Here is a 14,838-nt window from a genome sequence, read left to right on the forward strand (position 1 = left end):
TCACAAATCTGCAATTTGATCAGGGTTTGATGGAACAGTTTGTCTTTGCTCCACTCAGTGTCAGCCAGGGCAGGTGGCTCAAAGGCTGGGTCAGGCATTGTCTGAAGAGTCCCTCACTCACCTGCCTGGTGCCTAGGCTGGGAAGACAAAGAGCTGGGGCTGGACTACTGGGTGTCCTTGGCATCTCTTGTTTTCTATGTGCTCTGTCCTCATGGTGTCTCCAGCGCGGTAGTTTCAGGTAAGCTGGATTTCTTACATCGACTTAGGTTTCCCAAGGCTTTTGTACTGTACCCCCTTCTACAACTTAGCCTTGGAAGTACACATCATCACTTCTACCACATTTTATTTATTAGAAATGAATCGTTAGAACCAGCCCATGTTCATGGGAAAGGTAAACAGGAATTCACCTTCTTGCAAGGAGTGTCAAAGAGTTTCTCACAATATAAACGAACAAACAAAACAGAAACAGACTCATAGATACAGAGAACAGACTGATGGTTGCCAGAGGAGAGGGGGTTGGGGAATGAGATGAAAAAGGTGAAGGTGTTGAGAAGTACAGATTGGTAGTTACAAAACAGTCACAGGGATGTAAAGTACAGCATAGGAAATATAGGCCAATAATCTATATATGTAAAAGCCTAAGTGACTGTCTAACCATTCGACAGTCTGACTGGTAGCTATGACACGCAATGCCACCAGGGGGCAGATGCTCCCACTGGTAGCTATGACACGTACTGACCACCAGGGGAAGACGCTCAACGCAGGAGCTGCTGAGCTGCGGTGACTTGGCAGCTGCGGTTTTCGGATGACCCACCCAGAACTGGAGAGGAGGGAGCCCAATTCCGGGGTGGGTCATGCAAGAACCGCCCTCTTGCACTCTGGGACCCCTTGGGAGATGTCGGAGAGCCGGTTTCGGCCCAATCCCTGCAGGTCAGGCCGAGGGACCCCACCCGTGGATTCGTGCACCAGGCTTCTATTGTAATATCTATGTATTCCAGGTGGGTACTGGAAATATCGGGATAACAATTTGTGAAGTATATGATTGTCTAACCCCTATGCTGTACACATGAAAGTAATATAAAATAATATTAAATGTAAACTGCAATTGAAAAAAATTTTTTAAAGAGTTTCTTAACATGTTTTAGTAAAACCCCAGGGACTTAAGGACTAAATGAATAATAGTTCAGTAAATAAATAAGGAAGGATGAATCACTTTTAAGAAAGATTGTGAAAAATTTTTAACACTAATCATCTGTCTCCACCACGTGACATTATAGTCAATCTCATTCTTAAAATACATCTGTTAAATAAACACATATGTTCTGTGTCAGTAAACATTTGTTGACTGAACTTATTTATCTTTTTAAATATATTTTTATTGATTCTTAGAGAGAGAAGAAGAGGGAAGAATAGAGAGAGAGAAATATCAATGAGAGAAAAACATCCCTATCTGCACACCCCCACAGGGAAGTGAGCCCACAACCCCGGCATGTGCCCTGACCCAGAATTGGAACTGGCAACCTCTTGGTTCCTGGGTCGATGCTCAATCGCTGAGCCACACCAGCCTGGCCGACTGAATGAATTTAGCAAGTCACAAGTATCTTCCTATATCCATGAAAACTTTTTTTAATCCTCATCTGAGGATGTTTTTATTGATATTTAGAGAGAGAGAAAGAAGAGAAACAGAGAGAGAGAAAATCATTGATAGGTTGCATCCTGTACGCACCCCGACTGGGGATCAATCTGAAACCTAGGCATGTGTCCTGACCAGGAATCGAACCAATTACCATATGGCGTACAATGCTCCAACCAACTGAGCCACCCAGCCAAGGTTATCAATGAATATTTTTACACCATAATTTTAAGAAGAGCATGTGGATATATCATAATTTATTTAACCAGTTTCCAGTTACTAAATGTTAAATATTTAGACTATTTACTTTATCATGTAAGATAACTCTATGATTAACATCCTAGAACAGAAGTCTCTATTTTCTTTTGATAAATTCATGCACATAGTTTTTCAGGGTAAAGGGATATATTTTTTTAAGGTTTTAAATATCTTTTAATAGATTTTACTTTATAGAGGAATTTTAGGTTCACAACAAAATTGAGCAGAAAATACAGAGATTTTCTATATACTGCCGTCTCCACACATGCATACCCTCCCGCATATCCTCCCCCATTATCAACATCCCCCACAAGAGTGATACATTTGTTACAATTATGTTCCTACATTAATATATCATTATCACTCAGACTCCATTTCATTAGGGTTCACTTTTGGTGTACATTCTATGAGTTTGGACAAATATATAATGATATAAATCCATCATTATAATATCATACAGAGTATTTTCAAAGTATAATGATATGTATCCACCTTTATAGTATCATACAGAATAGTTTCACTGCCCTAAAAATCCTATATTCCACCTATTCTCCTCCCCTTCCCCCTAGGTCTTGGCAACCACTGATGTTTTTACTGTCTCCATAGGTTTGCCTTTTCCAAAATGTCCTAAAGTTGGAATCAAACAGTATGTAACCTTTTTAGATGGTCTTCTCTCGTTTAGTAATATGTACTAAAGTTTTCCCCATCCTTTTCATGTCCTGACAGCTCATTTCTCTTTAGCACTGAATAACATTCCATTATCTGAATGTACCGCAGCTTATTTATCTATTCACTTACCTAAGAAAATCTTAGTTGATGCCAAGTTTTGGCAATTACGAATAAAGCTTCAATAAACATCTGCATGCAGGTTTTTGTGTGAAAATAAATTCTCAACTCCTTTGGCTAGACACCAAGGAAAATGACTGCTGAATCATAAGTTAAGCCTATGTTTAGTTTTATAAGAAACCACCAAATTGTCTTCCAAAGGAGCTGTATCATTCTGAATTTCCACCAGCAATGAATAAGAGTTCCACATCCTCACCAGCATTTGGTGCTGTCAGTGTTCTGGATTTTGGCCATTTTAATGGATGCCTGTGGTATCTCCTTGGTTTAATTTGCAGTCCCTTGATGACATATAATGTGGAGCATCTTGTCATATCCTAATTTGTCATCTGTATATCTTTTTCAGTGAGGTTTTTGACTCATTTTTAAACCAGGTTGTTTGTTTTTATTGTTCGGTTTTAAGAGTTCTTTGTGCATTTGAAGTAATAGCGCTTTATCTGATGTGTCTATTACAAATATTTTCTCCTAGTCTGTGGTTTGTCTTTTCATTCTCTTGATCAAGGATTTTATTCTTAATGAAATTCAGTTACTGATTACTTTTTTCATGGATTATACCTTTTTGTGTTGTATTTTAAGTCTTCACCAAACCCCAAGTCATTCCGATTTTCTATGTTCTAGAAGTTTTATAGTTTTGCATTTTACATTTAGATCTGCAACCCATTTTGAGTTAACTTTGTGTGGAGGGTATATCATCATCTTTGTCTAGATTCATGTGATGTCCAGTTGTTCCATTCCATTTGCTGAAAAATGTATTTTTTTCCTCCATCATATTGCCTTTACTCCTTTGCCAAAAATCAGTTGACTGTATTCATGTGGCTTTCTATTCTGTTTCATTCATCTATCTCTCTAGTATTACAACAATACTATACGACCTTGATTATTGTAGCTTTATATTGTTTTGAAGTCAGATAGTGTCAGTCCTTCAGGTTGTTTTTGTCTCTCCATATAGAATTGGCTATTCTTAGGCTTTTGCCTATTTGTATAAACTTTAGAATCAGTTTATCAATGTCTACATAATAACTTCATAGGATTTTGATTGGAATTGAATTGAATCTATAGGTGAAGCTGGAAAAAACTGACACCTTGACATTATTGAATAAATGGAGTATATCTCCATTTATTTAGTTCTTCTGATTATTTTCATCAGAGTTTTGTAGTTTTTGCATATAAATCTTATACATATATTGTTTGCTTTACATCTAAGTATTTAAGATTTTGGGATGCTAACCTAAATGGTAATGTGTTTTTAATTTCAAATTCCACTTGTTCATTGCAGGTATATAGGAAATCAATTGACTTTTGTTTATTAACTTTGTATCCTACAAACTTGCCATAATCACTTATTAGTTCCAGGAATTTTTGTTGTTGAGTCATTGTTTCAGATTTTCTCTGAAAGAGCAATCATGTCACCTACAAACAAGAGTGTCATTTCTTTTTTCCTAATCTATACGCCTTTTATTTCCTTTTCTGGTCTTATTGCATTAGCTAGCATGTCCAGTGTAATGTTTATAAAGCAGTACTAGGCCTGGCCTGTGTGGCTCACTGGTTCAGAGTCAACCTATGAACCAGGAGGTCATGGTTTGATTCCCAGTCAGGGCACATGCATGGGGGGTTGTGGGCTCCATCCCCAGTGTGGGAAGTGCAGGAGGCAGCTGATCCATGATTCTCTCATCATTGATGTTTCTCACCCCCTTCCTCTCCGAAATCAATAAAAATATAAAATATAAATAAATAAATGATGTACTAGGAGGGAATGTCATTGCCTTATTTCTGATCTGAGTGAGAAAGCTTTTATTTTACCTTTAAGTATGGCATTAGCTATAGGTTTTTTGTAGCTGTTCTTCATTAAGTTAAGGAAGTTCCCTTTATTCCTGGTTTACTGAGAGTTTTGATCATGAATGGGTACTTGATTTTGTTATAAGATTTTTCTAAATCTAGTGATACTATCATAGGATTTTTCTTCTTTAGCCTGTTGATGTGATTGATTACATTAATTGATTTTTGAATGTTGAACCAGTCTTGAATAACTAGGATAAATCCCACTGGTTTTCATATATAATTCTTTGTATACATTATTGGATTTGATTTGATAATATTTTATTGAGGAAGTTTAGATCTATGTTCATGTGAGATTTTGGTCTGTAGTTTTATTGTAATGCCTTTGTCTGGTTTTGATATTAGGGAAATGCTGGCTTCATAGACTGAGTTAAGTGTGCCTTCTGCTTCTATCTTCTGAAAGAAACTGTACAGAATTGGTATCATTAATTTCTTAAATGTTTGGTAAAATTCATCAGTTAATCCATCTGAGACTGATGCTTTCTGTTTTGGAAGATTATTAATTATTGATTCAATTTCTTTAATAGATATAGGCCTATTCAGATGGTCTGTTTATTCTTGTGAGTTTTGGCAGATTGTGTTGTTCAAGGAATTGGTCCATTTAGGTTATCAAAACTGTGATTATAAACTTATTAATAGTATTCCTTATTATCCTTTCAATGTCCATAGTATTTGTAGTGATGTCTCCTCTTTCATTTCTAATATTAGTAATTTGTGTTTTCTCTTTATTTTCTTAGTTAGCTAGGTAAGAACTTTATCAAGTTTGTTGATTTTTTTCAAAGACACAGCTTTTGGTTTCCTTGCTATACTTATTTGGAAAAAACTGTTATATGTTATATCCTTAAAGAATAAAAAAATAAGTCCTTAGTTTACTTTTACTTATTTCTTCTTTGCTACTCTTCTTTATGTAAATCTAAGTTTCTGATCTATATCTTTTTCTCTCTCTAAATAATTTTCAACATTTCTTGCAAATATAATGACAATAAACCTCCTCAATTTTATCTGAGAAAGTCTTTATTAATCCCTTTGCTTTTGAAGGATAATTTTACAGGGTACAGAATTTTAGGTGGGTAGGGGTTTTTCTTTTTTTTCCTTTTAATTATTTAAATATTCCACTCCAGTCTTTTCTTGCCTGCATGGTTTCTGAGGAGAAGTCAGATGTAATTCTTATATTTGCTGCTACATAGGTAAAGTGTTTTTTCCCCATTGGCTTTCATCAGGATTTTTCCTTAATCTTTGATTTTCTATAGTTTGAAAATGAAACTGTGTGTTTTCATTGTTGTTTGTTTGTTTGTTTGTTTGTTTACTTCATTTATCCTGAGTAGTGTGCTCTGACACCTCCTGGATCTGTGGTTTGGTGCCTGACATTAATTTGGGGAAATTTATAGACATTTTGGTTTCAAATGTTTCTTCTCATGCCTTATTTGTTCCTTTCTCTCTTCTTCTGGTATTCCTATTATGCATATATTGTACCTTTTATAGTTTTCCCACAGTTCGTGGATATTCTGTTCTAGTTTTATTACAGTACTAGAGGCCCAGTGCATGAATTCATGCATGGGTGGGGTTCCTCGGCCTGGCTGGCAATCAGGGCCCATCAGGGGGGTAGAGGCGTGCCTGGCTGGCCAGGGCGAGGGAGGTTGGTCAGCTGTGGGAGGTTGGCTGTGGGAGCGCACTGACCGCCGGGGAGCAGCTCCTGCTTTGAGCATCTGCCCCCTGGTGGTCAGTGCACATCATAGAGACTGGTCATTTGGTTGACTGGTCATAACAGTCACTTAGGCTTTTATATATATAGAATTTGTTCTCTAGGCTCTTTCATTTTTGAGCATTTTACTGATATATCCTGCTCTGAGATTCTATCCTCAGCTATGTCCAGTCTACTAAAAAGCCCATTGAAGTCACTCTTCATTCCTGTTATAGTGTTATTGCCATTTTAATCTCTATGATTTCTTTTTGGTTCTTTCTTAGAATTTCCATCTTTCAGCCTACATTGCCTTCTTGTTCTTACATTCTCTCTACTTTATCCATTAGAGCTCTTAGTATATTAATCACAGTTGTTTTAAATTCCCAATATGATTATTCCAGCACCTCCTACCATATCTGTGTCTGATTCTTATTCTATATCTTCAAATTGTGTTTTCTTTCTTTTGCTACGTCTTATATTTTTTTCCTTGTAGTTTAGTACAATGTACTGGGTAAATGAAACTGTTGTAAACAGACCTTTAGTAATGTAGTGGTGAGATGTGGGAGAAGCAGAAGTGTTCCATAGTCTGAGAATTAGGTGTCAGTGTTATGTTTGCTTGGATTATGAGTCCAAGCTGATATCTCATGCAAAAACTGCAGAAAACAATTTTAAATGATTTTGGAGCACAAATTCATGTCAAAATGCTGTTCTGATAGTATTTCTATCAATTCTGCTTCCCAATCTAACAATATTTCTTTCCTTTCCCTATTAACTGCTTTGTTATGAACAATTTTTTAAATTGTGCATAATAATTTCTCTTACATTTGAATGATTGCCAAATATATAGAATTTTATCCTATGTCTCTCAATCTGCTTTCATTCCTTGAAATGAATTCCTTTCTACTGATCTCTCTGATTTTTTAAAAATTATGGCCTATTTTTAATACACAGTGTAAACAGCTTTTGTTAGAACTGGAAATTATGCTTCCCAATCCCAGCTTTCCTCTATTTCTGCTTTCAATTAAAGTTAGATTTCACTCCATTGTTGGCCATATTATTCGATGCACTATATAAAATCTAATTTGCATATACTGAAACATTAGAATCACACCAGAGACACTCTTTAGTTATTTCAATTCTAAAATTATTCCCTTATCCCACATCTGGTGGAATCATGTAATGTTCACTTTTTTTTTTACCCTCTGACATTCCTCTGTGAGCTGTTAATGTTAGATGAAATCACCCTCAAAGTCTTTGAAAAAAACTCTATCAAGAGTCATACCTCTAGCATCATGCTTTCTTATTTTATTCACACATAAAAAGTCCATATTCACATGAACAACCTAGCTTTACTTATTTCTACAAGCCCAATGGCTTTATATTTATACTTAAGAAAGTAAGAGCAATGATTTCTTTAGAAATCATATTCTCCCCCCCCTCTCTCTCTCTCTCACACACACACACACACACACACCTCCAAGGCTTTGTATATATTCTACTTTAGTTATGACCTCTATGATTGCACAAAGCAGAAACCCAATATAAACTAATTTTCAACAACTGAAAATTCATTGGTTCATAGAATGTCTAAGGACAGATTTTGACAGATTTTTCAGGCATTGATGGACCCAGGGTCTCTAGCAACAAGCAACATCATTAGATTTCAATCTCAATTTTTTCTGTGTCCTTTTCTTTACTTATGTACAGGTATTTGCCTGCATGGGGGCAACATGGCCACCAGCATCTTTGGCCTTACAGCCTCCAAGCTTAGTGAGCATACTAAGAAAGATTATATCTTCCTGAAGAGTTCCAATGAAAGTTCTAGGTGCTAGGTTGAACTGGTTTGGATCAGTTCCAACCATGGTAGTCAGAGGGTGAAACCTATACTTTAACCCCTAGAGTGCCGGGGAGCGCAATCGCGCTCCTCCTGTCTTTCGCCAAAAGTGCCGGGAGCGCTATCAAAGCTTCGAAATGGAGTCCAGTTCTAAGTCTGCTTTTATTAGTGATGATGATATTGCTAAATATGTCAATGTAGTAAAGGTTTCCTTAAGTTTTTGAATATGTAACTTCATTTACTTGCGATTCATAATTTTTTTCCTAAACTGCTGTAAAATCAGCAAAAATGCCTTGGCAATTTTAGCATAGTTCCTAGGATATTGGTCGGCACTCAAAGGGTTAACCAAGCGTAATCATGTGCATCTTCCAGACCTAGGTCCATTCAAACACTTGGACAGAGAATGGGAGGGGGTAGTTCCCAATGAAAAATTAAACAGATTGCCAAAATATGTTGGTATATTACAGACAGATACACAAAATAAGTATCTACTACACTCCTTAGAAAGTTTGGAAAAACAAACTACATTTGACTCAGCCTTCTTAACTACTGCGCTTAAATAAACCAAATGATTCAGTCATTGAATCAGGTCAGTGAAAAACATTTAAAAACTTGTACTGTGTTGAAATATAGAGACTCGAAGTATTTCTCATTTTAAACAGTATATTGTCATCATATGTCCCAATGCAGTCGCTTGCTATAGTCATCATAATGATAAGAAGGTTGGCACCAATGAAAAAGAAGGGTTAATAATTCCAATCAAAATTAAAGATACATTTATTTCATCTATCTTACAAAAGTCCACTAAAATGACAGTTTTTTAATTTGAGTTTATTCTTCATTTTAACATTTAAAACACTACTATACTTGAATATTAAAACAAAAACTATAGCAAGTAGTGAGCATATTATGATTACAGTCCTTCGCTCATTCACTACTGTATATACAGTATAATGCCAGCAGTGAGAGTTATTCACTGGCCCCATTAAGAAGTCTGACACTGAACACCACCCCTAGGATGATGATGTTCATCATCCTCATATGCTTCTCCATTGTAATGGTGCCATCTTTCTTGATTTGGATCAAAGTCCACCAGTTCCACCTGGTCCATTTCATCAGTCTCTTCTACTTCCTTCCTTTCAGGTAGGAGTTTTTCCAGCAAAGAGAGTTTATCAGGAGAAAGAAAGCCATTCTCAGGAAAGTTTACCTTAAATTCGATGATTAGGCGACCCTTTTCATACGGTCTATGATAAATTGGCATGCCTTCATTTAATACACACTGATATCTCCATGCTTGACAATCTGACCTGGATGAGAGGTGATGAATATGGTTTGATTGTCAAGAGTAGCTATTGGCTTTTGGAAACCACACAATGCTTCAACCAGCTGTATGTCCATAAACATGAAAAGGTCTTCTCCTTGTCAAGTGAAAACAGCATGGTCCTTCTGATCTAAAACAATGATAATATCTCCTGGCTCCAGTCCTGGTTCTTGGTCTCCTTCACCATGGAATGTTATCTTCTGGCCATCTTTCATGCCTTTAGCAATATGAACTTCTAGAAACTTCTTCTTTCAAACTATCTTCCTCCTGTTGCAGCTTTTACATCTATCTTTAGGACTGATCCATTCCCCATGGCCCTGGCACTCCATGCACGCAGACTGAATTTGCTGAACCATTCCAAGTCTTATCTGATGAATTCTTGTTTGCATTCCAGAACCTTGGCAACTGGGACAGCACTCTACTGCTCCTTTCTGACCACCTCGGCCTTCACATTTGTCACAAATCACATTCTTTTGCAGAGCTAGTTTTCTTGCTGCACCATTATATAAGTCTTTTAAGGTTATAGAGAGCTGATGCACAATGTTTTTACCTCTCCTTTCTCTCTGCATCCTTCCTTTTCCTCCAAAAAACATATCAAAGATGCCCATGGGGGAACCAAAACCACCACCTGCTCCACTTTCCTTAATTGCTTGTTCTTCTCCTTTGTCATATAATTCCCTTTGTGTTGCACCAGAGAGCACTTTGTAAGCTTGAGAAATATGTTTAAACTCTTCTTCATTTGGATTCTTATCAAGGTGGTACTTCCCAAGGCCAACTTCCTACAAGCCTTTTTCAATTCTTCCTGGGTGGCATTGGGTTTGACCTCCAAAACATCATAGTAAGTGGTTTCTTTCACCATTTTTGACAGCCGGTGAGCAGGCCGAGGCAGGTGTGGGGAAGCAGGAGAGAGCACGTTGCTGTGCGCAGCTCAGGTAGCCGCTGCTCCTCCATCTCTCACAGAGTGTTCTGGAAAGTTCCCAAAATGACAGTTTGTTTGTTTTTAAATTAAGCATAAACCTGGCAGTGCAAAAAGAATTATAGAAGAGATGACAGCAAAAAAGATTTTGAAAGCTGGAAAGCAGATGAACAAGACTTGTGAAAGGTAAAAGGGGATATGGAACCCAGAAGCAAGTACTAGTAAAAAGCTGAATTGATGAGAAGTTTAAGGTCATGGAGCAAAGTTCAGGTGGGGGTGAAAGCAGAACAGTCAGATAAAAGTTAGGCAGAGAAGTAGAGAGATGTCTAGACCTGCCAGCCAAACCACAGTAGCCCGTGGACTGGCCTTAAAGTACTCGGGTAGAAGACTGAAGGTGTAGTCTCTGGAGAGACTCTAACTGTGGAGACACCAGGCATGGCTGAGTGTAGAGATACAGTTCTGAAATCATGTGGGCTTCAGTAGAGGTCTATACTGAAAGGTCAGTCCTCAGCCCCTACCCTTAAAGAATCCTAAATTTGATTTTTTTTTTCACTGAGATATAGCTGACATGTAACACTGTGTAAGTTTAGGTGTACAGCATGTTGATTTGATACATTTTCCAGGGTGGAGCAAAAGTAGGTTTACAGTTGTGAATATGTAAAACAGTTTATTCTTATATTATTACTAGGGGCCCGGTGCACAAAAATTTGTGCGCTCGGCGGGGGAAGGGGGGGTCCCTCAGCCCGGCCTGTGCCCTCTCGCAGTCTGGGACCCCTCGGGAGATAACGACCTGCTGGCTTAGGCCTGCTCCCGGGTGGCAGAGGGCAGGCCCAATCCCTAAGTGCAGCCCCTGGTCAGGCTCAGAGCAGGGCCAATTGGGGAGTTGGGGCGCCGCCTGAATCTCCAAGTTATTATAAAGATACTAGAGGCCCAGTGCATGAAAATTCATGTACTGGAGCGGGGGTCCCTCAGCCTGGCCTGCCCCCGCTCACAGTCCAGGAGCCCTCAGGGGCAGGAGGTGACCCAGCGATCAGGGGAAGGCGACGCCCCACCACACCTCTGCTGCTGCCACTGCCAGCAGTGCAAGCCTCAGCCGGCCCTGGTTACCTGAGCCTCAGTCAGCCCTGCCGCCATCCAAGGCTGCACCTTGGGCCAGCCCTGGGCAGCTGTGGGGCTGAGGGGACTGGGGGACACCGGAGGCAGGTGCGAGGAGTGGCCGGGCCTGGCCTTGCCATTCGCCTGCTGCCCCAGCAGGGCTGAGGGGACTGGGCGCCACCATCTTGTGGCTGTGGGCAATGCCATCTTTGAGGGCATGGCAGTCAATTAGCATATCCCCTCCTTATTGGATGTGGTGTGAGGGTCAGTTAGCATACTCCCTCTTTATTAGATAGGATAGATGTCAAGGTAGAAGAGTAGGACACATTTCATTAATAACTTGTTATCTTTATTTATAATTTTTATAGAGACGTAGTATGTGGGCTTCCATTTATACCCTTCCCTGAGGTCTTGAAAACAGAGTTCCAAACAAATAGAAAAAGGAACCTTGAGGAACAGATGGTATAGGAAACAGAAAACAAACAAACAAAACGATAAGCCACACTATATATGATGTTCTCATAGAGAAGGAGAGATACTGCCAAGAAGTCTCATGAGCTCACTCACCTCCCAGTGACCCTGCCTCTCCCGTGGCCTAGGCAGTACCTCTGGCTTGAGTAAACAGCTTCTCAGAGCTTCTTGTGCTCCCTGTAAGAACTTCCCCTTCTCAAGAGACTCCACATACTCCCATTGACATGAGCTTCCCACCACCATAGGTGGGGCTGAAGAAAGGTCCCACAGAGCTGTGTGTGCTCATGGCAGAAACTGCCTCCCTAAAATTTTATTAGCTTAAGGCCTGACCTATGTCCCTTGGTGACTGAAAAAAAACAATACCAGAATCTCAGCCCAATGGCTCTGTAGATTCTTTTTTTAAAAATCCTATATAATAAAAGCTGAATATGCTAATTGTCTGGTCATCCAGTTGTCCGTTCAACCAATCAAAGCATAACATGCTAATGATATGCTAAGGCCACTCAACCACTCGCTGTGACATGCACTGACACCAGGGGCAGACACTCTAACTGATAGGTTAGCTTGCTGCCGGGATCGGGACTGAGTGAGACGGGCCAGACACTCCCTGGAGCCCTCCCACGGTCCCCTCCACAGCCCTGATCATGCACCAGTGGGGTCCCTCAGCCTGGCCTGCACCCTCTAGCAATCTGGGACCCTTGGGGGGGATGTTGGAGAGCCAGTTTTGGCCTGATCCCACAGGCCAGTCTGAGGGACTCCACTGGTGCATGAATTCGTGCACCGGGCCTCTAGTATATTTATATTGATTTCAAAGAGGAAAGGACAGAGAGAGAGAGAGAGAAACATTAATGACAAGAGAGAATCATTGATTCTCCTGCATACCCCCATTGGGGATCGAGCCTGCAACCCAGGCATGTGCCCTGACTAGGAATACATGTTTTTAAGTTTTTGGGGTATATACCTGGGAAAAGGATTGCTGGGTGGTATGGTAGCTCTATTTTTAATTTTTTGAGGAATCACCAGACTGCTTTCAATAGTGGTTGCAACATTATTCATGGTGGCCAAGATATTATCCACCATCTTAATTAGACTTCTCTACCTCTCTGGGTCACTTTCTTCAAGACTTTTCCAGTTATAACACTTGGCAGTGTCAATACATAGATGATTTATCCAATACCCTGGCTGCTCAGTTCCTCAAACTGCCCTCTTCCAGTGATCCTTTCCTCAACCCACCTGCCCCTGGAGTCCTCATTACTATTCTGCATATATGCTCAGCTCTCTCGTGTTGCCATACTCGCTTAGCCAAACCCCAGCTTTGCTTACTCTATGCATGTGCCTTTGCAGTTGAACATGGCTGAAAAACAAAAAACAATAAACAGGAAATAATGCTGAATGGCCTTACTTTAAATTTGTGATTACTAACTCCATGTGGGCCTTTAAAGCTGATCTGAAACACCAAAACACTTCCTTCTTTCTGTTTCATTCATATTTTTCTCGATTAATATTTCAAACCTTCTCCTTTCCCTCATCCTTAACCTCCGTTGATGTTCTTGTTTCTTATTTCACCAATAGAAATAGTCAGAAAAGAGGTTCTACTTGCTACTACCACCAAATCTCTTAGTTTACCTGCATCTGTATACCCTTATACTCTGCATTTACTCCCAGTAAAAATGGATGGGTGATTGATCTTAGCTTCACTCCGAGGCCAACTCTTTCAATATTTACTGGATTCCATCACCACCCCTACCTACGCAAAAACAGATGTGCTGTAATAGTCCACTCCCTATACTGCATCATCAATTGTCCCTCTTAAATCAATAATTCCCTCTGGCATTTCCATAAGAAGAAGGAGGAGGAAGAGGGAGAAAAAGAGGAGGAAGAGAGAACAGGCTTGAACTCATATACATCTCTAGCTATTACTGCATCATTCTGTCACCCTTTCAGCAAAACCCACAATAGAACACCTATACTGACTGTATCCAATTCCTCTCTTTCATTCACCCTTGAATCCACTGCAGTCAGACCTTTGGCCCTTATCACCCAATCAAAACCGATTTTTCTGTTATCAATGCAATGGCTAATTCTCAGTCCTCATCTTATCAAATCTAGTAGCAGCATTTGACACATTTCATCTCCTTCTCTTCAGAAACACTACTTTTCCTCTTGGTTTCTCTCAGTTTTCCTCCTACCTAGCCAACTGCTCCACATCAGTCTCCTTTGCTGGTTCCTCCTCATCTTCCCAATCTATGAATGCTAGGGTGCCCCAGAACTTAGTCCCTGCAGCTCTTTTCTTTCCTTCCCTTTAAATGGCATGGGATATTGATCACTCCTAATTTATATCTCTAGCCCAGACCTTGCCTTTGAATTCCAGACTCATATATCCAACTGCCTTCTTGATAAAGAAACTTGGATCTCTAATACATATCTCAAGCGTAACAGGATTAAAACTTATTTTTTTTCCTCCCAAATTGGCCCTTCCTTATTACAGTAAGTGGTAACAAAACCTGTTTTATGCTCCCTCCTAAAACCTTGGATTTATCCTTGAAGCACTCAAATTCTTAAGCAAATCTTATCAGCTCTTCTTTTAAAATATATTCAAAATCTGGCCACTTCTTACTCTATTAGTCTATAAGTCATCAATGCCTCTCATTTGTGCTATTCTAACAGTTTCCAACTATTCTATTTCCACAATTGTCTTCCTACTGTCTATTCTCCACCATGCAATATTTTATTTTATAATTATAGTTGACATTCAATATTTTATTAGTTTCAGATGTACAGCATAGTAGGTTAGACATTTATATAACTTACTAGAGGCCCAATGCATAAAATTCTTGCAAAAGTAGGCCTTCCTTCCCCTGGCTGCCAGCACTGGCTTTCCTTTGGCACCCAGAACCCGGGCTTCCCTCTGGCACCCGGGACCCGGGCTTCCCTCTGGCACCCGGGACCC

General features: G+C 39.5%; 1 pseudogene; it reads right to left on the bottom strand.

Moving 5' to 3' along the window:
- Positions 1–9,070: 9,070 nt before the first annotated feature.
- LOC102255863 lies at positions 9,071–10,296 on the bottom strand (annotated as a pseudogene).
- Between the last annotated feature and the right edge of the window lie 4,542 nt (positions 10,297–14,838).

This window comes from Myotis brandtii, unplaced genomic scaffold (genome assembly GCF_000412655.1).
Source record: "Myotis brandtii unplaced genomic scaffold, ASM41265v1 scaffold176, whole genome shotgun sequence".
In the NCBI taxonomy this organism is placed as follows: Eukaryota; Metazoa; Chordata; class Mammalia; order Chiroptera; family Vespertilionidae; genus Myotis; species Myotis brandtii.